The sequence below is a fragment of the Lissotriton helveticus genome, chromosome 9 (assembly GCF_964261635.1).
Source record: "Lissotriton helveticus chromosome 9, aLisHel1.1, whole genome shotgun sequence".
NCBI lineage: Eukaryota > Metazoa > Chordata > Amphibia > Caudata > Salamandridae > Lissotriton > Lissotriton helveticus.
In genome coordinates, this window is record NC_136070.1 from 646,946,832 (window position 1) to 646,974,484 (window position 27,653).

Genomic DNA, 27,653 nt, shown 5'->3' on the forward strand with positions numbered 1-27,653 from the left:
TACCCTCATGGGTGACAAGCAGCACTGTACAAATCCACCTTGCATTTACATTATATTCCAGTGATACCATCGATTAGTGATGGTTTGTTGTGGGATCCTTTCAATCTGATAGTACTCACACTCTCACTCACATTGACAGAAAACAAAAGCATCAAAATCTTACCTCACCCTACTTAGAAAGTATGTAGTCGCACAACTTGAGAGTGTTTTTCATACTTTTGATCATGTCCTCGAGCTGGTAGATAGAGAGAATGGAAACGAGAAGGCTATTTAGATGTGACAACATGCATAACAGATGACTTATTTTTCTAAAAAATTGTAAACTGTGGGCATTGCCAGTAACTAGTTGATCCCAGGGAATAGGAGATTGCTCTCTCTGTTGCTCATTGCCAATGCAGCTGAATCCTTTGCCTGATTTAGAAGTGAGGATAGAAAAAGCTAAATTTGCTTCTACGGTGAAAGGGAATTTTCGATCCCATAGTTCCTTGCTCATCCACAAATACGATCAACCCCTGTGTGCTTTGTTCTCTTCTGTCACAGAAGAGGTTAGTCTTGTAGTCAGAAGGGTGAGTGTTTTAATTAATTCCTTTTTCCAGCAAAAGATAGCTTCCACATTTATCCATTTACACTGTGCACTAAAACCAGCGTTGAAGTTACGAAATCGGTCCTACCTCTCTAAGGGTACCACTGGATGAGAGACTGAGTGAGTTACTACACCATTCACTCCTTGGTAATATTGTAATGAATTCCTTTTGTTTCTGAGAATGGAGTACCGTTTCCATGGGCAGTTATTCCTCTGGTATCTTGTGTATTTACTTTGTTTCGTGTAGATGGAATGGAAGCAACAGAGTTTGAGAGAGGGCACATGAACTTGATGGTATAGAACTTTAAAGAAGACTCACATATTTCTCAGCTGCAATGGTGGGCATGTCGAAGGCGTCCCTCTGTTCCGGTGGTGTTACTTCTTCAAGCAGAATAGATGGATCCTGAAAATATATTTAAAATATCATCATTACCAAGACCATTGTCAACACATCTAGACTCTCATGAGTCTCACAGAGACAGAAGTCACAAAAGGCTGCACACCTCAAGAAACTAAAAAAAAACATTTGTACAGCAAATAGCATACTATGTTCGATTCCTATTGGGCATTTCAAGGCCTTAGCGCCATGTGTTCATCCCCTTTAAAAGCAGAACTATTACTTTTGCGAGTAATGGATCAAAGATGCAGAAACAGTGAATAATGGTAAGCTGACAGTGTACAAGTGTGCTGCTACCAGAAGTGGGCACTCTGCTCTTGACCCAAGAAATTGTGTATGTCTCTTTCTAAACAATACAGTATCTACGTTATCTGATGAATACCATCCTGGCTCCCAAAGTTCTTGCCTACTATTGACAAATCACACACCTCGACTACATTGTTTAGAGCATCAAGAAAGAAATTGCTGGGAGGAGTTGCCAAGTAGTGTAAGATGGAGGCTACATTTTACGCGAGCTCCTTGCCAGTTCCGAGAATCCTGCTGAATCCGACCCTTAGGCTACCTTTTTTCAGCCGTAACTACCGGTGCGGTGGCCCATATACTAACCATTTTTGGCCCACCGGAGCCCATCCAGGGAGCCCGGGATGAGAGACAATTTTGTCGATGGACAGCCTGGGTGTTCATAAGACCTGCCTGGAGACGTGTCTGCTGGTGACAAACATCACCTGAAGCTGTGAAATCACAATGGTGAACCTCCCTGTGCATCAACTCCTGGGTCGTGCAAGCGAGAGTAGACAGCCAAGTGGCCGGGGTGTGGCACGAAGCCGCTTTCATTTCCAAGAGCTGGCTGGAAACAGCAGAACAGGTACCTTAGAGTGGAGGAGCCGGACTGGGCGCCACACGTGGCCAGGGCTGCAACTGCAGACTGGGCGAGCCGACTATGGAGCAACCTTTTCTCCGATGCAAAAATCCATGTTGTGGCCCCTACTCTTGTACCCTTTGTCCTACCCAAGCCCATGCAGGTAGCCAGGGATAAGAGAAAAGCATTAGGCAAAAACGACATGTCGGAAGACTGGACTGCTGCCAACGTACCCATCCGGAGCTGCAATCCCACAGCGGCGATCCATCTTTACCTCCGTATAGACTCTTGGGGCACAAAGGAAACAGCCACATGGGAGGGGAGTGGTAGGGACCGCTTTTCATGTTTTGGCAGCCACATCAGATTGTGACAGCCAAATTGGTGGGCCAGAGTAGCGGAGATTGGATAGGCAGCATGGGCATCTAGGACTAAGATTACAGCCCAGGTGGGCCGGGACCCACACACGATGTCTCGCCCCAAAGGTAGAAGACTGGGTACATGGCTTCAACCTCAGGAGGTGATCCCCCTCTGGGAGTCCAGAAATCCTGGGAGACTGCTACAGCCAATGGGGGGGGGGCCAGTGACGGCCCAGCCTTACTCCACGCCTGATCACTGTGGCGTCTCAGGAGGACATCTGGAGAGAGGAGTGGAGAGAAAGTGCCCCAGCACTGGGCCAGTAAGACATGGCCTCACAGAAACACGCGCGGGCAGATGTCCCTTGCATTGTGTGTAGGGAGGACCCTCCCAGCTGGTAGACCTGCCAGATGGCATGGGGGACCAGCACCCAGAGAAATTCCTCACAGAATAGTTCAGAACCAGGGTCCCGGACAGTGAGCTATCCCCCTACTTCGTTCTGGAAAGAGCACACAGAGCGCTGGCCCCATGCCCTCTACTGGTGACACAGCCTAGAGCCATTATCATTAGGTTACTGAACTTTTTAGGTAGAGACTCTATCCCACGGCAGGCACGCCAACATCAAGACGTCCTTTGCACCAACTCCAAGTTTATGCTCTTCCCCGATTACACAGCTAAGTGCAGCTCCTTCGTAAATGTTTCTTAGAGGTTAAGTGGAAAGTCAGGCTATGTACATTGAATGTGCTGATGTACCCTGCCAAACTAAAAGTTATGTATCAGTAGGGAACCATTTTTATTTTAAAGTCCAGAAGAGACCTGGATCTGAGCGTCGGAGATGAAATAACTGCCCATATCAACAAAGGAGCCAATGACATCTCGGGAGACTGAAGGGGGTCAACCATCCCACTCGAGGCTGAAATGCAGCAGACTGATAGGAGGCCAAATATGGTTATAACAGGAGGATAAACATAGGGCATCCTCCTCACAGAGCTCTGGTGAGTACCAGGGAGGGGACCCTACTAGTGGATAATGAGATATTATTCCGCTGTATAAAGGAGGGGTTTAGTCTCCTTCCTTTCTTTCCTCCATGTAGAGCTACAAGTGTTTTCTCATTCACGGAGGGAGAAGAGACACATTGCCTCTGGGGAGAGGGGCTGGCCCGAGGCAAACCACTCCCCACTACACAAGATTATTGTGGTTACTTTATTTTGCTTTAGTATTACATTGTATTGTATGTTGTTTCTATTGGGGTTGCTTTTTTAGAGGTGAAAAATGCTTCCACTTAGAGGTGTTGAGTAGAGGGTTGTTGGGGGGAGAGTTGGGTACTTAAGGGTTGATTTGGTCACAATACTACGTCTCATGCAAGACAGATTGCGGACCCCAGTCAAAAGGGCGCAATTACCTGCCATGACCTCTGGCAACAACACCATCCTCTACAAGCAATTGTCTTGGAATTTCAGTGGGTTGATGGATAAAATAAAATGCACAACAATCCTTCGACAGGCCCACAATCTGGTCCTAGTGGTTCCATTGTTGCAAGAGAAACATTTTCTTGGGAATAGGGGTACCTTTTTGGACACTATGTCTTTAATCATGCAGGGTTCACTAGGGGTTCCAGAGGAGTTACTTTTCCCTTGATGGTCATGGACACTATCTAATATGCCATAGATAGATATGTGGTGGTTACGGGCTTCCTGTTTGGCATTCCATTGGCAGTAGTGTCTGTGTATATTCCACCGACCCTGCAGGCGTCTACGATGAAAAATCTGATGACAGTTATCACCTTGGGCATGGATGAGGAGCTTATCGTAGGGGGGATTTCAATGATGTCATGTACCTACAACTTGATTTGAAAAGAGGGGCTAAACCATTGCACCATAGGCGGAGTCCCTGCAGATATGTAATCTTTGGAGAGCAAATAACAAGTCGGCATGTGAGTTCACATATTATTCTCACTCCCATAGGTCACATTCAAGACTAGACTACTTCTTCCTCCCAGCTGCTGGACTCTGATAGTCATCAGGGGCTACAATTCATGCAGGGGTACTGTTGGGCCAATCCCCGATTTAATTAACTATGGAGCTGGGGAGGTGTAGGTCTAACATGCACTGGAGCCTTTAGTTTGGGTGGCGGAAGGATGTTAGGTTTTAAGAACACATGAAGAAAAAGATAGAACTCTACTTAAGAGCAAGCTCCACAACAGAAGTCTCCCTAATTACATTGTGGGAGGCAGTGAAAGCAGTTCTTTGGGGGTTAATAATGGCAGACTCGCCATTCAGGTAACAGAGACCGAATTGCCACATCGCTGGAGCGAGTGGCAAAGGGTTCCCATTTATCTTAAACCACTTCTGCTCAGGAGACCTTGCGCTCTTTCACTTTTTAATCAGCTAAATTCGCCTTTGAGTCAAACAGCGCTCACCTTGTCAATCACCCCCTTCCTCGGTCCACCACTGACGTAGTCAGATTTTTGTGGAGGGAAGGCGGGACCGGAAGTGATTACAACTTCCCCTCGCTTGCGGCGCAGGTTAGCAGGCTAGTTGTTCTGCCCACCCTTAGTAGAAGAACTGAGCATTCACACGCGCTGGCAGACTCGCCATTCAGGTAACAGAGACTGAATTGCCACATCGCTGGAGCGAGTGGCAAAGGACTCCCATTGATTTTAAACCACTTCTGCTCAGCAGACCTTGCGCTCTTTCACTTTTTAATCAGCTAAATTCGCATTTTAGTCACACAGTGCTCACCTTGTCAAACACCCCCTTCCCCGGTCCACCACTGACGTGGTCAGATTGTTGTGGAGGGAATGCGGGACCGGAAGTGATTACAACTTCCCCTCGCTTGCGGCGCAGGTTAGCAGGCTAGTTGGTCTACCCTGTTTTACCATAAAAGAACAATGCCATTCTGTTCGCGCAGCGGACGTGCGCAACGGGCGCACCGAAGGCGCGCCAAAGACAAACTCGTCTGTGCCCGTCAGTGCCAGAACTGGCCCAGGGCCAGGAATCGCTGCCCCCCCTCCCTCAGCCCCTAGAATTTACACTCGGGAGACACTACTAAACTTCAGACAGGTCACAAATACACCAAGCCTTCACTTATTTTCTCTGGAGGAACAACAAAGCAACTGCACTCACTGCTTCTACACTCTATCACTATCTCCAAAGATAATCTCACCCCCCATCGAGCACTCAATAAGCATGGCCCTGCTGAACTGCAGGTCCCTCCCCAAACACTCCTTGGAAATCAATATGCTTCTCCAAGACACAGAACTAGATGTTCTGTTTCTGACAGAAAGTTGGCTATCCCCAAGCTCAGAGCCAGACGTCGTTCAAGCCCTCCCCGCAGGATACCTCACCCCCTCACCCAACGCCTCGACAGAATCACTGGGGAATCACAATCATTCACAAAAGTCACCTCTCCTGCCGCATACTAGACAGTCCGATTCTTGATTGTGAAAACGTTCATTTTATCATCCAACTCTCCCCTTTAAAATCACTTTCGGGCATTCTCCTGTACCGCCCACCAGGAGCACATGGACAGTTCTGTAGCTCCCTGATGGAAGCCATCATCTCACGTGCCTGCTCCTCTTCCAACTTTAAAATACTGATAGATCTAAACCTCCACATTGATGACCCTTCAGACAAAGTGGCAGGGGACCTAGCACTTGACCTGGTTTCCTACCACCTTCTCTTGAAAATCCACCAAGCCACACATGTAAAAGGCCATTTACTAGACCCCATCTTCTCAAACACCACCAAATTAAAAACGAGCACCTTTCAACATCCTGAAACTTAGTGACACCCACCATCACCCCATCACTAACTTAACACCTCCCTAGAACTGGGCACCCTCCCACCAATTGGAAAAGGGCTACAGTTAGAGCACTGTTAAAGAAATCCCATCTGGACCCCCTAGAGCTGGGTAACTACCGGCCCATATCCTTATTGCCTGGAATCAGCAAGGTGGCAGAGAAATTCGTTAACCAACAGCTCTCCGGCTTCATCGAATCCAACAGACTCCTACACCGCTCACAGACAGGCTTCCGGCCTGGCCAGGGCACAGACACCGCCCTGATGGCAGTGGTGGAAGAGGCGCGAATGGTCCTGGACGCAGGTGGATCTGCAGCAGTGATCCTCCTAGACCTAAGCGCTGCCTTCGACACGGTGGACCACTCGATACTTGTCCATCGTCTAAGCAGAATAGGAGTCACAGGTTCAGCAATATCCTGGCTCAAATCTTTTCTAGAATATAGAACCTTTCAGGTCACCGAAGGCAACATTAGATCCAGAGCTGTGCCACTCCAATAAGGGGTGCCTCAGGGCTCATCCCTAAGCCCTACACATTTCAACGTGTATATGTCCCCTCTGGAAGAAATTGTAGCTCCTTTCGGCATCAACCTGGCCACGTATGCCGACGACACCCAACTCGTGGTCTCTGTAAATCAGACGGACCACTGCCAGGAAAATCTATGCTCCTGTCTGAAAGAAATCTCCAGATGGATGAGCAAATCTCTTCTCAAACTAAATGGAGACAAATCAGAGATCCTAGTGCTAGGCAATCAATCTAAACTCACCACAAAACTTTTGTGGCCATCGTGCATGGGACCAGCTCCCGCTCCCAAAAAAGAAATAAAAAGCCTGGGTGTCTAGCTCGATCAGGACCTCAATTTTCAAACACAAGCTAGGAAATCCGCGGGAACCTGCTTTGGTCTCCTACGCACGACACGTAAAATCCTTCCCCTTTTAACCACCACTCCAGAACACTCCTCATTCAGGGTCTCATCCTGTCCAGACTGATTACGGAAACGACCTATATCTTTGCGCCCCGAAATCCTTCATAAACAAACTTCAACGTGTCCAGAACTCTGCAGCTAGGCTGCTAACTGGCACAAAAAAACGATGTCTCGCTAAGCCTGCCCTAAGCGCCGTACACTGGCTCCCAATCCATGAGAGAATCAATTTCAAATCCCTCTGTATTACACATAAAATTCTACAGGACAAGGGCCCCCCAATCTTGAGATCCCTGATCAAACCATACAAAGCCAACAGGAAGCTAAGATCCGACCACCTCTTTCTGGCAAACGTTCCAAGAATTAAGAAAGCGCGGTCAGGAGGACGCCTATTCTCATACAATGCCTCCAAGCTCTGGAATTCCCTTCCCCTCAACATTCACAGGGAAACCAACCTACTAAAATTCCGTAAGCTCCTGAAAACCTGGCTGTTCCCTTAGGTCTCTTCTGTTCCCGAGCTAATTCCACGAGTCCAGCACTGGGACGCCCCCGGGTAGCTACGCGCTTTACAAATCCACTTCCAATTCCAATTCCATACCCTGTGGGAGGAGAAAGAAAAGTACAGCACTGGAAAGGCAGATTGGGGAATTCGAATATCGCCTGAACCAAATGATAGATCATGACACATTTTGTAGTCTAGAGGCTACTAAGGAGGCCCTTAAACAGAAACTGATGACTCATGCCAGGACACCAGTGTCTGATTTTTTAAAACCGAGAGTACGAATTTGAGGCAAGACAGGAAAATAGCTAAACATGCTTGCAGCCAACTCTGGAAGACAGGTTTGTCCCATAGACATGGGGCCCGACAGTGAGGTGACCCATTACAAATCACACATTACTATCAGGCAGTTTACCAATCAAAGCCGCCGGGCGGGTTGGAGCAACAAAACCTCTTAGCTGCAAACCTGGTCATGCTGAGGCTCTCCAGCAGTGAGAGGGTGAATTTGGATGCTCACATGTCGAAGGAGGAGTTATATGCAGCCTTGTAGGAGATGCAATCTGAGAAGGTACCTGGTTCAAATGAATTCACGATTTGCAATTCTTGGAAATGTTTGCATCAACACTACTCTCACTTCCTCACGAAGGTTGAAGCTGCAGAGACAGCTTTGCTACTTCCTTATGATATCTGGAGTGCCTCAGTGGTAGCCCTCTCCAAACCATAGAGCCACCTACAGACTGCGAGTCTTACAATCTGATCTCCCTAATAAATATTTAAGTCAAAATAGTTGCAAAGGCCTCAGCAACCAGGCTACTGAAACAGGTGAAACCCCTAGTGCACTGCGATCAAAATGGCTTTATGCCAGTCAGAAGCACAAGCCTTGTCTTAGGAGGCTAAATATGTACTTGGACCACATACATTCTGTATCTGACCACACAGCCATGATGCAACTTGACTTTGAGAAGGCCTTTGGCCCATTTGAATGGTCTTTCCTCCACAATATCTTAAAAAATATTCATTTTGGTCCTAGATTCCTTTAGTATGTGAGGCTGTTATACATGATGCAATGGGCAAGGGTCAGAGTGAACAGGATTTACTCACAGCAGTTCCAGATAGGCAGAGGCCTGCTGTCTCCTCTCCTGCTCACTCTTGCAACTGAATCACATGCCAAATAGATTGGCGGGACGTGCAGGTGGAGAGCTTGAGGTATGGCGGAAAATTAGAGGGCTGCATCTTTTTGTATGCAGACAATGTCCTCCTTTATATCCCGTGCCTAAACCAATCCATCCTAAAGCTAATTTATATTCTAAAAATCTGCAAAGAAGTGTCAGGCCTGAGGGTGAACTGGGGGAATCAGCCATAAACCCTATGGTGGGTTCTGCTCCAGATTTACTTTCAGACTCCCCGGCGAGCTGGAGTTTTTAAATACTTGGTGTTAGACTAGTCAGTCTTATGGTGGTCTTACCTCAATCTTTTTGCTGCACATTTTGCTGAATATTTTGTTGCCCTAGGACTTTGAGCACTTTACCACTGCTAATCAGTGCTAAAGGGCATGTGCTTCTTCCCTAAACATGTGTGCAATTGGTGTATACTTAATTGACCTATTTAATTTACTTGTAAGTCCCTTGTAAGTTGGTATACCATATACCCAGCCTCTGTAAATTGACTGCCGCTAGTGTGCTGCAGCCATGATTGTCCCACCAACAGAAGACGCCTGTCTAACCCATCTCGGGCTGCCACTGCAGTGCCTTTGTGGGCAGTTTACTGCCACTTCGACTTGGCATTTAAAACTAATTTCCAAGCCTTAAACTTCCATTTTATTGCATATAAGTCACCCCTAAGGTATGCCTTAGGTAGGCTTAAGGCAGGGTGGTATGTGAGCAAAAGGTAGGACATTTACTTTATAGTTTGCATGTCCTGGTAGTGACAAACAGCATGTTTAATTTTTCACTACTGTGAGGCCTACTCCTCTCATAGATTAGCTTCTGGAATTCCTTAATACACTTTTTAAGCTATAATTCCTGATCAGATGATCAGAGAGGAGTAGCTGTTTCCTGTTTCATATGTTTGAATGGTAGTGATAAACCCTACTTACTGGTGACGTTGAATTTAACATTACTATTTTAGAAATTCCACTTTTAGAAAGTGGACATTTCTCTGCACTTACTGCTTTGTGTGCCTGACAGCCCGTCTCCAATGCATGTCTGGGGTGACGGACAGCTATTCTTTGTGCATTCCCTCTAGACAGCCACAACACAGGAAGGAAAGGTGGGTTTGAGTACCCATCTACATACATCTGCATTCTGATGGCCTTGCCTGGGCTGGATGGAATGGAGAGGTTAACACTTCACTTGAATAGGTAGTATCCTGTCCCCACACAAAGGACTGATTACCCCCCACCGATAGCCTGGCAGACAGGTCTGGCCTATAAGGGGAACATGTGCATTTAAGAGAGCTGCTTTGAATTCATCCCACGCCACAACAAAGGCACTTTTGGGTATAAGTACTGGGTTTCTGACCAATCCCCCCCCCCCAAAAAAAAATTAGGCACTTCAGGATCTTGAACTTGAATCTTTGTTACAAGGACTGTTGTGCTGTTTAAATAACTAATCTTTGGACTGCAGGCTTGGAAGGTTTGCTTTTCTCTTGTGTTTCCCTGCTGTCTGCTGCTCTTTGACTCTGATGAAGGAGAACTGGACTCAACCTTCCCTACAAGTGATCTCCAAGGGCTTGTTGGCTTGCCTCCTCTTGCTTGAGACTCAGGGATATCAAAGTTTCTACCCCTACTCCTGCGCCTGAACTCACTGGATGTGGCCCAGATACTTGCTGCACGGAATTTGATGCATCTTCTGTCTGTGTATATCAGAACGGGTGCATCGATCCGGTTGCGCAAGTAAAATGAGCACATCACATTGGAACCAGCACTTTGCCTTCAGAGATCGATGCATCAGACAGAGTACACCGCCACTGCTGCTTGGTGAGATTGATGCATCCCCTCGACTGCGTGGTAGAATCCGATGCGACAAATTGTTTGACACTTCTTGACTCCAGCACCCGTCTTCAGAGCTGACGCATCGCCTTCACTAGATGGCGCAGATCGACACATCTCACTGTTTGCAATCAGGAAAGGTGCTTTGTTCACTAGGTCCAGCGTGGATTCTTTAGCTGGCCTGCACTTCCATTTGGTCAGCCTGATATTTGACTTTGACCTCGCCCAGCACGACTTAAAGTAACCTTTTTAGCACTACTTGCCTCTAAGCACTTTACTGCATTTATGGCTTTAAAATTTAATATCTCAAACTCTGTACATTGGATTTTTGTCATTTTGGTCTTATTTTCTTTATAATATGATAACCTGCTTTTTCTCAACCTGTTTGGAGTCTTTTTATGGTGTATTCATTGTGTTACTGTGTGTGTGTTGCACAAATACTTTACACATTGCCTCTTTAGATAAGCCTCACCAGAGGGTAAGCACATGTTATCTTTAAGTGTGGCTCTAGCTTACCCTGACCAAGGTTATGGCTTCTGCTTGGACAGGGTGCATACTTTTGCCAATCAGAAACCAATTGTCTAACATTAGAGCATGCGCATATCAAAAGACCCACAGGAACACTGGGACAGGATAATCACCCCTTTGACTTGAAAATTTAAGTGATATATGGCAAGATGGAGCTCCCTCACCCGATCATTATGGGGCATATAGCCCTCCTAAAAATAGTGGCCTTGCCATAGCTGTTATAAGTTTTGCAACACTAGCCCCACAAAATCTGTACCCATTCATTTACAACCCTACTGGCCAACATCAATAGCTACAAGTAGGGAGGATCGCACTGTGAATCTCCCATAAGAAGTGCATACAATCCCCTTATGATGGCAGACTAGGGGCAGTAGACATCAGACTGTATTACTAGTCGGTCCACCTGCTTGCGATTAATGAGTGGATCTTTGGGGATCGGGGGGACCCAGCTACGAGATTCGAGCGGATTCTCTTAACCAGGCAGGACCCAGGGTTTTGGCTGTATGGGGAGTACCCCCTGCCCACTCTCCCGGCTATTTCAGCCATTCCTGTGATTAGCTGGCAAGAGGCACTGCAGTAGGTTAGATAGTGGAAGGTGCCCACTATGAATAAGCCACTGTGGATTAGTACATGGCTAAAACGGTAGGGGTCCAAGGGCACTGAGATAAGTTGGGGATCCCTAAATTAGGAGATGTCTGGCAGACACACCATATGATGATCTATGATCCACTCAAAGCTTAATATGATTTACACATATCCAAGTTCTTTCTTTATCTTAGAGCGCTGACATGCACCAGTTAGGCTTCTAGACACACACCAACTAGAATCAGCAAAGGAATATAAATACTTAGGTGTTCTACTAGATAACAAAGGCTCCTTCAACCCTCATATGGAAACACTGAAACAAAAAGGTAATACAATATCCTTCACCAAGAAAACTTTAAAAAAGTGATTACCGGGCCCTCTCGGAGCCCTCTATTAGAGATTATCCAAGTCAAACGCCTGCCAACTATAACATACAGGAGCGAGGCCATGAGAGGAAGAGATACCACTACTGTGAAAAAATAATCACCAGCTCATTTAGAACAATCTTCAGTGCCCGAAATACACCTCCCCAGCCCAAATAAGGATAGAGTTTGGGTTACAGAAGCATTTACTGGCCAGAAGGGGTGCATTTATAAAATGCTGGCACAAGATCACAGGGGCAGAGCAAGATACACTGAACTGGCAACTTTGGGTTGAACTATCACTAAGAAAGAACTTACCGGTGGGAATGTCTCTTAGAGATTCCCTTGGTCTGGAAAACCTATGGGCAACATTAGTGTCCCACACCAGCTTAAGGGAAGTGGTTAACAAGACCATCAAAGCACTGTCAATGGAAGAAGCTAAGCCTGCACTTGGAAAGAGAGTACACGCCTGGTACGTACTAAACAAATATGTAGAAGGCAAACTACCAAAATATTTTAGTTATGAATTCAATATCCATCTGAAAGAGAAATGTTTACAATAGAGGATGGGTATAATGCCGATCTTACCACACCTTCCACCATGGAAGAGGAAACCCAGAGACAACATATGTCACTATGTAGCCTCGGAACGGAAGATCTTGCACACATAATTTGCAACTGCAAAAGCCTAGTATAAGAATAACATCTCCACTTGCTACCTCTTTTTAATCTATACGGGATCTGTTCCTGCAGACAGGCAGTGTTGATTTGTTTCATATCTGTCAACACGCAATTGACCTGTTGATTTACTAAATTTCTCAATATTGCAAAGAAGAGACTGAAGTTAGAGCCATTCTAGCCCGGCACATTGCACAACTCCAGTAAGCATTACAATACAGCCAACACACAACAAAGGACTGCTTAGCGGAAAGACCATCATAGGAGACACTTGGTCCCACGAATCTCATAAGCCTAGTCTGCATAGCGGCACTTCACACAAGACTTATTTATATGCAAATCTATGCAAGATTCCCTTTCAGGCAAAACAACATTGGCACGGGAAAGTACAAATGGGGCACAGAGCACCTTTCTTTCGATTTTAACCCAAAGAATCACTAAATGGACATACATGGCTAAATAAGGCCCTTTTAACGTTCATTTTAACCTTGCTATTTAACACAGTCAATCCTATTTAATCACTTATGCTATGTGTATGTAACCGTTTTAATTAATGATGCATAATCAAAATTACCAATTGGCGGTCAGGCACAATGCACACATATCAGCTCTCACAGAGTACAGCCCATAAGAAATATGACTCATGATGTCAGCTATTGGTAGGAAGAACAGATCTTGCTTATACAGAACTCTGGTGATAAACGTTCCAGATCTGCTAAACAAATTGCAGGAATTAGACCTGCGACCCTTGGATTATAACAAATGGATTGAGGCAAACAATGGCAACTGGAGAATTAGAAATATTGCCTTGCTTTAGAATAGAGCAGGTTAAATACTTTCCGAGAATGTATTACACCCCTCAGTGGAGAAGTGTGGCTCAGTGGTTAGAGGCGGCAGAGCCGGAAGCTGAGATCAGCCGTGGACCAGGGTTCGATTCCCCGCCTCAGCGGGTCTTGGGCTCAAAAATTCCACGGACTCGACAATTCTCGCTCCGGTGCCTACTTGACTCACGGGGTCACACTCTGCGACTCTGGGCAATAGCTTGCTTAATCTCCACTACGGCCCCTCGCGGCGGGATGCCCGGCTTTCACCTTGTGAACACCCTGCTGGGGTATCTCACAGGGGAATACCAGGACGGGTTCCCTAAGCAAGTGCCTTGAGACCCCTGGGTGATTAGTGCGCTATATAAATCGAAATACATTTACATTTACATTTACATTTACCCCTGACAGGCTGTGGAGGATGGGGAGAGACAGCAGCCCTGAAGGTCTCAATTGCGGACAGGCCAGAGGTTCTCTTATGCATGTGGTATAGGAATGCCGGGTCATTCAGGTGTATTTTAACCTGCTTTTCTCCAACCTAGAAATAGTATGTTGATTTCTGATAGAATGCAACCCCATATTGGGAATCATGGAAGTATTCCACGGATGGGATGGGTAAGGGGGCAAAAAATGATGGCTGGGATAGGTTGTGCTTTGACTAAACGTCACATAGCGGGCCATTGGGATCCATGAGGCCTCCCCAATCTCAAACCGGCTAAGAGGGATGGATTACTGCTCTTTAGTTAAGGAAGCAGTGTATAGGTCCAGAGGATGCTCACAAAAGTATGATAGACTCTGGGGACTGTGGAAAGAGCAGCAAAAAATACCCAGAGTAGACAACCCATAGGAAGTTCTTGGGGGAAAGCGCACAGTTGTCTGGAACATAGATCCCACCATAGTTTACCGGACTGGTCGCAGTTGACTTAAGTGGGGTCTACTTCATGGTATTCTGGAAATAAAAGAGTTGTTGTGCAACGGTGCAGTGTTACAGTATTGTGATCTTAACGTTGTTACAAATTCAATCAAAAGATTTTTTGAAAAGAAAGAAATTACTATCCAGCTGCAAGACAAATCAACAAGAATTGCCCCTTGTGCAATAGCTGTTCTCGAATCAGGGTGAAATGCAGCAATTAAACACCACTAATCTGTTCACTTCACAGTTAAACCCGGACCTGCAGTTGTGCGAGCTGGATTTTACCACAACTTTTAATGTTATTGATTCCAGTCCTACAAACTAGTATGGAATTTTAGGGCTGGCAGAAATCCCTCAATATGGTGAGCTGTATGTCTGCTAGGTCAGTGGAGTACATGCCTACCCTGCCCTGTCCAAATGGAGTACATTATTTGATGGGCTGGCCCATCCATCAACGCTCCAATATTTCTGATGTTCAGATTATACAAATATCTCTGCATACATTCATGCAATACCAGTGCAGTGTGAAAAGGTTATCTAGAAAGAGCTGGGACTGCTGTTGTGGCTGACGTATTCTTAGAGAATCATATTACATGTTTCTGGATCAACAGCTATTGGTTAAGGTAGGCACCTACTTTTTGGTGCTGGTGCATTTTTCTAAACTATTCATCTAGTCTGAGCATTTCATTGCCTTGCTTTTGTTAGCCACTGAGCATCTTCATCACCCCTGTCATACCCCTCAGGCAATAAGCAGAGCCCTGCGCAGTTACTGGCTTGGATAATTTAACAAACATTTGCAATACAATAGGTCTTCGTTTTGCGAGAGTTAGAGCTATTGACATTGTAAATGACAAAATCTTTTACCTATGTGTCTTGTTTTGGACTGTAGTGGATGTGTGTGGTGTTGAGATGTATTATGTGGGTTGTATTGGAATTGTTAGTCGTGGAATTGTGTGGGATGGAATTGTATGGTGTGTTTCTGTGGTGGAATTATGTGGCATGGTGAATAGAAAGGGGTGAGAGCTGCACAGAATAGATAGAAAGGAGGATGCACAGGAATAGGTCGTTTGTGCACGAAGTGATGATTGAATTCGAGATTGAGGAGCAGAAAGAGAGTGTGAGAAAGAAGGGGAGAGCAAGCCAGAGATGCATAAAGAAGAAGCACATGTGTACGCAGAATACACCAAAAGAAGAGGAGGAGAGCATGGGTTTGAGGGATGGAAAATTTTTGAAAAGGCCAGGAAAGATACTGTGCTGGAAGACATGAATTGAACCATATGAGAGAGGCAAGAACAGAGGGTGAGGGAGCGAGAGAGAAGGGTGAGAGAAAGTAAGAGACAGAGAGAGATGGAGGTACGAGTAAAAGTGGCCCATATGGGGGAGGCGAGAGTTGGACCAGTGCAGAGCGTGAGGTGGTACGGGAAGGTAGCCTGTGTGAGCAGGCAGTATAGAGAGGAGACAGGGAGTATGAGGGAGGGATGAAAGGGGCGGTGGGATTTAGATGAGAGGGGGTACCTGGAGTGTGAGGGAGAGATGAGGGGGCAGTGAGTATATAGGGGAGAGATGACAGGGCTGGTGATAGTACAAGTGAGAGATGTGGTAGATTGGAATTCTTTGTTGCAGAATTGTGTGGCGTGGTATGAAGTTGTGTGGTGGAGATATGTGGCATGGTATCCAGTGGAATTATGTGGACAAAATTGAAGAGCGACGATGGTGGCAGCAAATGGGAACCTTATGGACCGGCGTAAACCCATATACTAGATGCAGTACGTCTCAATTTGAGATACTTGATTAGCGCTACAATGCTTTGCCTTTGCTAGCACACATGTGTTCTCTTCCGTGTTCTCAGAGTGAGGCAGAGAGCAAGCTAGAGCGACCAAGCAGATATTGTGGTTTATGAATCGGTGGTAGCAGTAGGCCCATTAAAGAAAATGGCTGCGTGTGCTTTGGCTACGATATAGGGGCAATGGAAAAAATTGTAGATGCAGAAATTATAAGTGCTAATACATGTGCAACATGTCATCATGCCCATGGGACAATGCCCATGAAAGCAGCACACGTGTACAAAGGTAATCTTAGGATAATCACCTGTACATGCAATTACAGTATAATCCCATTTAAGAAAAGAAACATATGTAGAAGGTTTCTTCAGATGAGATAATGATTGTAAAATGACTTCCACTTTTGCCAAAATGTTTATAGTGTGGTACAGTTGGGTTTGCCACTCATTTCCATACACATGCCAACCTTTTCACCCACATTTACTTTCTAAGAAAAATTGCAGATGTTCACATTTTATTGAACAGGCGGCACACGGAGTGAGAGGCTGCTTCAGTGTGCGCCACGTTATGCACTGAAGAACAAGTTACTTACCTTCGGTAACGCTTTTTCTGGTAGATACAATATCTGCCTGTGGATTCCTCACCTTGTGAATATCCCCTTGCGGCAGCAACATCCGGAAATTCTTTTTGAAGCCTCGCGCCGACGTGGACTTGGACGTCATAGAGACACGGCATAGCACGCGACTCCGCTGACGTCACCGACGCCTACAATAGGCCCACGCCGGTGTGATGACATCAGTACCCTTTTTTCCGCGTCGTCGACGCTAACGGTTTCGGGATACTCGGTAGCTTATGGTAACTCTGTTACTGTTTGTCTTTGTTTCTTTGTTCTCTTGCCTCTTTGTCTCCCTATAATGTCGACAAAGAAGACTGGATTTAAACCCTGCAGGGAGTGCGGGAAAATGATGTCCGTTACGGACCCACACCAGGACTGTAGTTGGTGTTTAAACTCCGACCACGACGTAGATGGATGTTCGCCGTGCCAAAATATGAACCCAAAGGCCCTGCGAGAGAGGGAGACCAAACTTCTTGTGGCAAAACTGAAAGCCGATAAAGGAAAGAAGTCTTCAAGATCCCGCTTGAGGAAGTCGAGGTCGAGGTCAAGATCAAGATCTTGAGAGGCATCGGCTTCGAAGTCCTCGTCGGATCATGCTTCGAGGTCGCATAAGAAGCACAAGAAAAGGAGACATGAGTCTCGATGTCATTCGGGTGAGAAGTCGGGCTCGAAGTCGAGGTTGCCCAAGAAGGTTAAATCGAAGGTATTTCCACCGCAAGGCACACAGACGGACAGTAGACATATACACAGTATACACAGTACAAATATCAAGGTAACACACACAGTGTGAAGCAAATGCAATAAAACATTTGAAATAAACAACTCCTTGACAATAAAATAAATACATTACAGAAACTCTGGTATAGAAGAGTGGACAACGGGGAGGCGGGTGGGTCAGTGAGGAATCCACAGGCAGATATTGTATCTACCAGAAAAAGCGTTACCGAAGGTAAGTAACTTGTTCTTCTGATAGATACATCTGCCGTGTGGATTCCTCACCTTGTGAATAGAGTCCCAAAGCAGTCCCCACTCCCGGAGGAGGGTGTCCACTCTTCTAAACCAGGAAATCCTGGAGGACAGAGCGCGCAAAGTGGCCGTCCCACCTCACTTCGGAATCCAAGCAGTAATGCTTCGCGAAAGTGTGGAGGGAAGACCAAGTCGCCGCCCTACAAATATCCTCTACAGGAACACCTCTAGCCAATGCTGAGGTTGAAGACTTAGCTCTTGTAGAATGAGCCCTTATACCCTCTGGTGGTTCCTTACCGGCCAAAGAGTAGCAGATCTTTATACAGAGGACGATCCATCTTGACAAAGTTCTTTTAAGGACCGCTCTTCCTCTTTTGCAGCCAGCAAACCCTATGAAGAGCTGGTCATCCAAACGATAGTCTTTAGATCTGTCCAAGTAAAAGGACATCGCCCTTTTGGCGTCCAGACGATGTAACCTCTCCTCCTCCTTGGAAGGGTGTGGGGGAGGATAAAAGGAAGGGGGGGTAATGGATTGACCAAGGTGGAAAGGAGTAACCACCTTTGGAAGAAAAGCAGCCCTGGTCCTAAGAACCATTCGATCAGCATGAATGGTCAAGAAAGGGGGCTTGGAACTAAGAGCTTGAAGCTCACTTACCCTCCTTGCAGAGGTTATTGCAACGAGGAAGACTGTCTTAAGAGTCAAAAACCTCAAAGGACATTTGTGAAGAGGCTCAAAAGGAGCACCCATCAAAAAGGTCAAAACAAGATTTAAGTCCCACTGAGGCACAATAAAAGGAACAGGAGGGAACTTATTTGTGAGACCCTTTAAAAACCTTAAAACCACAGGAGATTTGAAAAGATAAGGCTGATCAGGCAAACAGAGAAATGCCGACAGCGCAGAAAGATAGCCCTTAACTGTGGCAACAGCATGCCCTTGCTGCGCCAGAGAAAGGGCAAACTGGAAAACATCTGACAAATGGGCTCTCAAAGGGTCAATAGATTTTCCTCCACACCAAGTGACAAATTTCGACCATCTATAAGAATAGATGGACTTAGTGGAGTCACGCCTGGCTGACAAGATGACATCCACCACGTCAGGCGGGAGAGAAAAGGAATTCAGGTTGCCCCGTTCAATCTCCAGGCATGAAGGTGTAATGTCTGGAGGTGGGGGTGTAGAACCTGCCCCTCCATCTGAGAGAGGAGGTCTGCCCTGAGAGGGAGACGGAGCGGCGGGTGAGAGGAGAGGTGGAGAAGATCTGTATACCACACCCTTCTTGGCCAGTCTGGAACGACCAATATGACTTGGGCCCGGTCTTGGCGAATCTTCCTCAGAACCCGAAGAATCAAAGGTATGTGAGGAAACGCGTAAAAGAGTTGTTTTCCCCAACTCAACTGAAACGTGTCCCCCAAAGCTCCTTGCATCGGATACTGGAGACTGCAGAACGACAGGCAGTGAGCATTCTCGCGAGTGGCGAACAGGTCCACCTGAGGAGTCCCCCACATCTGAAAGATGTCGTGAACCACCTCCGGGTGAAGCCTCCACTCGTGGTCGGCAGAAAACTGCAGACTGAGACTGTCTGCACGAGCGTTCAGAACCCCGGCCAGATGATTTGCCATCAGACAAATCTGATGGTCCTGAACCCAGGACCAGAGACGCAGAGCCTCTCTGCAGAGACACTGCGACCCCACTCCTCCCTGTTTGTTGATGTACCACATCGTGGTCGTGTTGTCCGTCAGGACCTGGACCGAACGACCGCGAAGGGAAGGGAGGAAGGCCTTGAGCACCAAACGTATCGCCCGCAATTCTAGAAGGTTGATGTGAAGTAACCTTTCTTCTAGAGACCAAAGACCCTTGACCTCCAGATCCCCCAGATGAGCACCCCACCCTAGAGTGGATGCATCCGTTATCACTGTGGCCACCGGAGGAGGCAACTGAAAAGGCTTCCCCTGAGACAGGTTGCCTTCCACGCCCCACCAAGACAGATCCGCCGCAGCTTCTCTGGAGATCCTCACTGACTCCCTGAGATCCCCGTTGTGCTGATACCACTGCCTGCGGAGGCACCACTGGAGCGCCCTCATGTGCCAGGGTGCATGGTTGACCAACAGAATGCATGAAGCCATCAGACCGAGCAGGCGAAGGACCTTCAGGACTGGAACGACCGCTCCATTGTAAAATAAAGGAATCATTTCCTGTATGTCGCGAATCCTTTGAGGAGGAGGGAATGCACGACATACAGTTGTGTCCAGTACAGCACCTATGAACAGGTTGCGCTGGGAGGGCACCAGGTGAGACTTGGGTACATTTATCAAAAAATCCAACCTGTACAACAACTGGGTTGTCTCTCGCAGATGATGGAGCACTCTCTCTGACGACTCTGCTTTGATCAGCCAGTCGTCCAAATAAGGGAATTCAGGAATCCCTGACCTTCTGAGATGCGCCGCCACCACTGCCATCACCTTGGTGAAGGCTCGAGGCGCAGTAGTAAGCCCAAACGGAAGGACCGCAAACTGATAAGGCTGCGATCCCACCGTAAAACGGAGATACTTCCTGTGCGACTTCAGGATGGGGATGTGAAAGTACGCATCCTGCAAGTCGAGCGACACCATCCAGTCTTCTTCCAGCAGTGCCTGAAGAACCTGAGCAAGGGTGAGCATCTTGAATTTCTCTTGTTTCAGATAGATATTCAAGATCCTGAGATCCAGGATTGGACGAAGTCTGCCATCCTTCTTGGGAATCAGGAAATACCGAGCGTAGCATCCCTGACCCCTTTCCTGCTCTGGGACCACCTCTATCGCACCCTTCCTTAACAGAGTCTGAACTTCCTCCTGTGAAGCAACAGATGTTCCTCCGTGCAAAAACCTTGGCAAGGAGGGTAATTGGGAGGGAATTCCCGAAAGGGAAGGGCATACCCATTTTCTACGAGATTGAGAACCCAAAGATCTGATGTAACCGATTCCCAATCCCGTTGAAAGTGGGTAAGCCGACCCCCCACCGGACCCGCATGATCCTGAATGGCGGATCTAGGGCAGCTTTTCTGTGGCTGGGGGGTTGGAGGAGGTGAAGGAGGAAGAGTCTTGACGCCCTCTAGGACGTGCCCTTTGCTTTTCCCTGTATGATCTATACAAGGTATTTTGCTGCTGCTGCTGTTGTTGCTGCTGCTGACCTTGTCTATAGGTACGAAAAGAAGAGCGTCCAAAACCTCTGAACTTTCTGGTCGTTGAACCTCTTACTTGAAGACCAAGAGATCTAGCAGTTGCTCTGCTGTCTTTAAACCTCTCTAAGGCTGTATCTGCCTTCTTGCCAAAGAGTCCAACTCCATCAAAAGGTAAATCTAATAGTGCAGACTGCACATCCACAGAAAAATCCGAGGATTTCAGCCAAGCTGATCTTCTTGTGGCAACCGCAGTGCCCATGATCCGTGCCACAGAATCTGCAGTATCTAGACCGCTCTGGATAACTTGACGAGCTGCCGCTTGAGTATCAGATAACACCTCCTCAAAGTCACCCCTGCAGTCCTCTGGAACCTTAGGAATCAACAAACGCATTGAGTCCATAAGTGCGTGCACATACCTCCCCATGAGACAAGTGGCATTCGTTGACTTTAACGCCATACTTGCAGAGGTGAAAGTTTTCTTGGCCACTTGATCCTGCTTCTTGGCCTCCTTGTCACCAGGCACTTGGGGAAAAGCACCAACCGACTTTTTAGAGCACGCAGCCTGAATCACTAGGCTTTCAGGAGAAGGGTGAGATGATAAAAAGACAGGGTCTTCGGGAGCCACCCTATATCTCCTCGCCACACTTTTTGAGACAGTAGGAGCAGAAAAAGACTTTTTCCACACCTCCATAATAGGTTCAGTTAACGCCTCATTAAATGGGAGTAACGGTTCCACAGCTGAGCTTGGTGAATGGAGTACTTCTGTAAGCAGATTTGACTTAAACTCAACAGTTGGTAATGCCAAACCTAAAAGTCCTGCAGCCTTCCTCATTACCACGTGATATGGCTGGACATCCTTCGAAGGCGTATCCGGACCTGATGGCAATTCCCACTCTGGGGAAAAATCAAGGCCACTAGCATCAGCCAGCTCTTCGAAACAATCCTCATCCAGCTCACCTTCTTCTAAGTCTGGGTGAGACTCGCAATATCTCCGTTCTTCCAGGAGGCGTTGAGCTTCCCTCCTGGACCTCTCCTTTACACGGATCGCAGTCGGATCCACCACCGACTCCCACGGAGCCAGAGCCGACGTCGGTACAGAATCCGAAGGCTTAGATGGATGTTCCAAAGATCTGCTTGGAGCTGGTGAAACCGGTACCGGAGTCGTCGACTTCGTTCTAGCCGGCGTCGACCTCGGCGCCAACCTCGGCGGAGCCGGGTACTGCCACAGCGGAGTCGGGGCTGGCATATACAGCATGAAAGGTGCCGGGGCATAAGAGTGAGGAACACCCAAATTAAATGCCATTGGACCCATGGGACCCGAAGTTGCACCAGAGGGGTACCATGATTTCGAGAATACCCCATACATAGCGTTCAGCAACGCTGATGGATCCTGACCTGGTGCATGAAAAGGTGGATGATCACCCTCAGGCTGATCTTGAGGCAGATTCGAATCCGGCTCTTCAACAGGCGCCGATTCTTCTTCCTCATTAGGAACTTCCTCTACCTCTTCTTGAGCCGGAGACGGCATCGGAGTCGGATTGGAAACCGGAGTTGGAGATTGAACTTGTGACTCCGAAGGCGAGGTTTCACCTTCCCGATCCGAAACCTCTTGCGGTGGAATTACCTTCGATTTAACCTTCTTGGGCGACCACGACTTCGAGCCCGACTTCTCACCCGAATGACGTCGAGACTCATGTCTCCTTTTCTTGTGCTTCTTCTTATGCGACCTCGAAGCATGATCCGACGAGGACTTCGAAGCCGATGCCTCTCGAGATCTTGATCTTGACCTCGACCTCGACTTCCTCGAGCGGGATCTTGAAGACTTCTTTCCTTTATCTGCTTTCAGTTTTGCCACAAGAAGTTTGGTCTCCCTCTCTCACAGGGCCTTTGGGTTCATTTTTTGGCACGACGAACATCCATCTACGTCGTGGTCGGAGCTTAAACACCAAATACAGTCCTGGTGTGGGTCCGTAACGGACATCATTTTCCCGCACTCCCTGCAGGGTTTAAATCCAGTCTTCTTTGTCGACATTATAGGGAGACAAAGAGGCAAGAGAACAAAAAAACGAAGAAAAACAGTAACAGAGTTACCAAAGGCTACTGAGTATCCCGAAACCGTTAGCGTCGACGACGCGGAAAAAAGGGAACTGATGTCATCACGCCAGCGTGGGCCTATTGTAGGCGTCCGTGACGTCAGCGGAGTCACGTGCAATGCCGTGTCTCTATGACGTCCAAGTCCACGTCTGCGCGAGGCTACAAAAAGAATTTCCGGATGTTGCTGACGCAAGGGGATATTCACAAGGTGAGGAATCCACACGGCAGATGTATCTATCAGAAAGGCCCTACCTGCAGATTGGGCAGATGGCCAGGGACAAGTAATCGCTTGCACTTTCAGTTCCACTAGAGTGTGGGGGGTGCAAGGCCACAGGAGTTAAAATCAGAGAACAATTAACAGATTAGCCACAGAATAATTGAAACAAAGCCCCTAAGCAATTTGCAACAACCCCAGCTGCCAGGGTGCATTATGCAAATATCCAACACGATCACACTATGCTTCTCCCAGCTTTGAATAATTCTGAATTACCACATGCATAAACATTTACCACAGTTGTCAGTTCATCATGCTCAGAAAGAAAAAAAATGGAAAGCAGCAAGTTACTGTTCGGAGCATGCTTTGTGAAATACACCCTGGCCTGCTACGAAGTGCCTATGTGGGATGAAAACACTGGTGGGTCTCTCAAAGAGGCGAGGCAGATATAAATAAGCATGTGGCTTAAGACTCATAAACTAAAAATATGTGCTTTTGCATAGTGTGCCGCCCCACTGATATTTTGGTGCTTCTGTTATTGCATCCAGATATATACTACAGCAAGTAACATTGCATATACAACAAGCCAGGGCTGTCAGCTTTGTCAATGGTATGTTTTTCTGTTGGCTATATCTGAGGGTAAACATGCTTGGTCCTTTTCAAATAATTTGTTTCCTTTTAAGTCTCTTCTCTCTCAAAGGGTGGTTTGCAAAGGTTAGTTTAAATAGGCCCTCTCCTGTTTTCTCCTGTGTTTAAAGAGGGATATTCAAGTAAATTCCTTGCCTTTCCCTCATAACTATTTTTTCAGCGCAACTTCTTTTTAGCAACATTGGTGTGTAACAAAATACATGTTCCAATTATTATTCTTACTATTTTGAATTTGTAAGGCGCACAGCTACTCCAAGAGGTTTCCTGGTGTGATTACACACTCAAAGCATTTATTCTTGCTAAACAGTTCTCAAGTAAAAACGTATTATTTACATGTAAAGTGCTTTAGTGCCCCCGGACAAAGTTCGCTCTATATAAACTGACAGATTAAAAAACAGAGAACAGCATAATGTGGCCTTGGAGTGCTCTGGCTGGGTATATGTCCTTTTGTGTAACAACAGCATGTAAGTATCATAGTTGCCTTGACTGTAAAAGTATATAAGCCTATGAAGGGTAGAAACCTTCTCTAGTAGAGGACAATGAAAGTTAACGTCATTTGTGGTGAACACTCTAATGATGTACTCTGCATTATATTAGAAAGTGCCTTGCTGTTCTGCACAGTGTGCAGCACTGGAAAAAGAGCCACGCTTCCCAGCAGCAATGAACATTAGTTCTTCAAGCAGTGAGATCAGAGCAGACATTCCAGGGAAAACAGGAGTCAGACGAAACTGAGGTTTCTGCCCGGTTGGTGTGGGCAAATAAAGAGCCTGATAAGGAGCCGTCCCCGCACATGCTTTTTAGAACAGCTGGTGCACCAGCAAGACCCAGCCCATTTAAAGCCCTGGGCCTACGTGATATTTATTTGTGCCTGGGTTATTAATTTATTAAAAATAGTATCTTCAAGACATGTGGCAACGCTATGAAAAGACAAAAATAGAGCTACAAGACCTATAAATGAAAACATAATTTATTATTATTACAGTGTTCACGCTGTTAAACATGAACAGGTGTACAAAGTCAAAGGAGGAGACCAGAAAGAAAGTACACAAGTAAACCAAGTGTTTCTGCTGGGTGAGGACAAAACCTGCAGAGAAGAATGCAGCCCTCTGCAGCTTATACCCCAACTTTTCCTGTCTTGCTTGCAGCCCCTCTTAGTCCCATCTAAGATCTCATTGCCGGGTCTTATAGGCAGGCTTGCTTCCAATGAGATCTGACTGAGCGCTCTGATTTGATTTTAATAACTTGGAAGCACTATTTTAGCCAACATAGCATTCGATGCTATCAGAACTATGATCGCAGCCCCTATAATGCAATCAGACTGTAATACACTGCCATTTGTCAGGGTGGGTTGTTCACGTTGACCTTATGAAGGCCCCTCCACCTTGCCAAAAGAGAGGACTGGTAATCCTGTAACAAAACACACCAGGGTCAGTACCAGTTGCCTCCTGGCCAGGACCAGTCACTATTTCAGCAGCAGTTTTGAACACAGTAAGCTGTGTGCTATTGAATATATTCTCATCCCTGTTCCATTCCTCAATGTAGCTGTATTCTGTATTCTGGGGATACAGAGCCCAGCCTTTACCCATGCCTGATGTTTGGTCCTGAGCACCCCACCACCCTTGAGTCCAGGACCTGGTCTTAGACCCGGTCTTGTATTGAACACCCACATTCCTAAATATGAGGTTTCTTGGAGAGCGACCTTTCCGTCTGTGCTCTATGACTTCTGAAGTCATGAGTAATCCAAAGGAGGAAGTGAAGGTTGAATTACTTTTCATTAATGGCGAATTTAAGAGGTTGTTGCATTTGGTATCATAAGTGCCTTCAAAATAAAATGTTTATACATATTCAATATTTTTTCAACAAATGTTATGTACACATCAGGCACGGGAGGCTGCACTGGCCATCTATTTGATACATTTTTGTTTTCAGTATTGTCGACCGCATAAGTCTTTAGACATATTTTTGTTTTTTTCCTTGTAAACTTTTATCTAATTTTAAAATACACTTTTGCAAATGTGAACCGCTGCTGCTGGGAAAAGTTCAAAATATGACACAGAAAGAGATGCATGGTTCTTACCCGCTCAGTAGCTAAAAGGGAACCCTTGAACTCTTCAAGTACTTGACGGCATTCGAATTCATGAACTCTGGCACATGTTTGAAAGCCAATTACTATATCCTGCAAAGAATGAAAGACAACTCACAGCCTCAGGGAGACATTAACCAAACACCGATATTTAGGACAAGAGATTCCATATTAGAAAGAAAAGCTAAAGATGGGGTTCTTGATTGGACCTTCAGTGTTTACAAATGGCATTGGCGAATGATTCTCCACTACTAAAGCAAATATATTCAGTGCCCAGAAAGCATGATTTAAGGATACTCTTATACAACTATGCTGGAGTGTTCTTACAATGGGACTGAAGAAGCATTTATGGATAAAAAGATTAGAGTTCAGTCATTATCTGTGCTCCGTCACTAGGTTCTCTCTCTGGTGTTCACATAAAGGCACTGCAAGGAACGTTCAGTTCACAAGCCTTCTTTGTGACGAAGGAGTGAGATTTCTTTAGCAGGAGGGCTTCTCCTTTCTTCCTCAAGTCTACTGTGCAGGGATTACACCAAATTCGGTTTTGCCCTTCAATCCTTGAGAACCCCCCCCCCCGACAATAGGTAGAAACAGACAGCTTTGTTGTCTTTTTTGTAGGTCTCTCTGAGAGAATCATTTCAAAGCTTTTACATAGCTTTAGGCCTTCCTCCGCTTTATCTGCTATATTGATTAAACTTGGCTAATCTTATTCAATCACTTGCATCTATCAGGAGAGATCACCTAAAGAGGCGCCTAACTATCCCTGATGAAATGCAGCAGTGGTCACCTGAACAAAGGTGCTATTCGTCTAGTTTCTGCTAACTTAGTCCTCATCCACTCTGTGCAGGGTTTTCAGTCTGATATGATTTGGCTATCCATGGAGTAGATATCACACTTTGGGATGAGAGGAATTGCTGAGTGAGGAAGGTTTCATGGTCATCTTTAATTTACCGTCAAGCTCCTGTAATGAAGTTACAAACCTGAACAATGTACACCCAGATGCTCCTAAGTCCTTTATGACTTCCTTCTCAACATGTGTCTGTTCTGATTGTACAGGGGGACATTTTATCTCAGGGGAATAGATCTATGATTATTGTAAGAAATACACTTGGTACTTACTGAATGGTTAGGAGTTAAGATGAACCGGGCAGATAAGAACATGCTTCGAAGGAACTGTAAGATCAGCGCATTATCATCACAGGCAGCGAGGCACTTACCGATGCACCGGAAAATAAAACCCTAATATGGGAGTAAATTAAAGACAGTCCGAGTTCAGAATAAGCAGCAACTCCTGCCCACTCTATGAGAGTCTTACTTATAGAGGAGCATTCATCTTTGATTAAACTCTACACATGTCGTCTCTCACTTTGAAATTTCTTTTAATGATTTGAGAGAAATGTTTATTATGTAATGTTATGTTATATCTTATGGACATTGTAAAGATTAGTACATGACCATGAATATGACTCAAAACAACAAAAAGGCGGAGGGGGTGGGAGCCAATAAAGGTCCTGTACCTAGGCTCAGAAAGTGCTAATGCAAAAAAGCAGTGGAGGTACTTTTCTTCTAGAAAGTGAAGAAGAAAAAAATGCTGGCAAAGAAGCAGGAATCCTTAAAAAAAATTCTTGGTACCCTCACACAATCATGAGGATGTAATGTATCATCATTGGACTTGCTCCTCGTAAGGCTTCACAAAGGGTCGCTTTAGCAGAGACCTTTTATTTTTTTGCCGTCTGATAAGAAGCGCCAGTGTGAGGGCGTTTTGAATATATGGGGTGAAGTGAATGTGTATATTGAAATAAAGGGAC

The 27,653-nt window shown here is 46.2% G+C and overlaps 1 long non-coding RNA gene across 1 annotated transcript; it reads right to left on the reverse strand.

Annotated features, from left to right (window-relative positions):
- Positions 1-902: 902 nt before the first annotated feature.
- On the reverse strand, positions 903-27,044 carry LOC144782898 (uncharacterized). The gene is made up of 3 exons (XR_013601302.1): positions 26,965-27,044; positions 25,840-25,938; positions 903-986 (listed from the first exon to the last, which is right to left on the reverse strand). It is a non-coding gene; the product is annotated as an uncharacterized LOC144782898 (long non-coding RNA).
- Between the last annotated feature and the right edge of the window lie 609 nt (positions 27,045-27,653).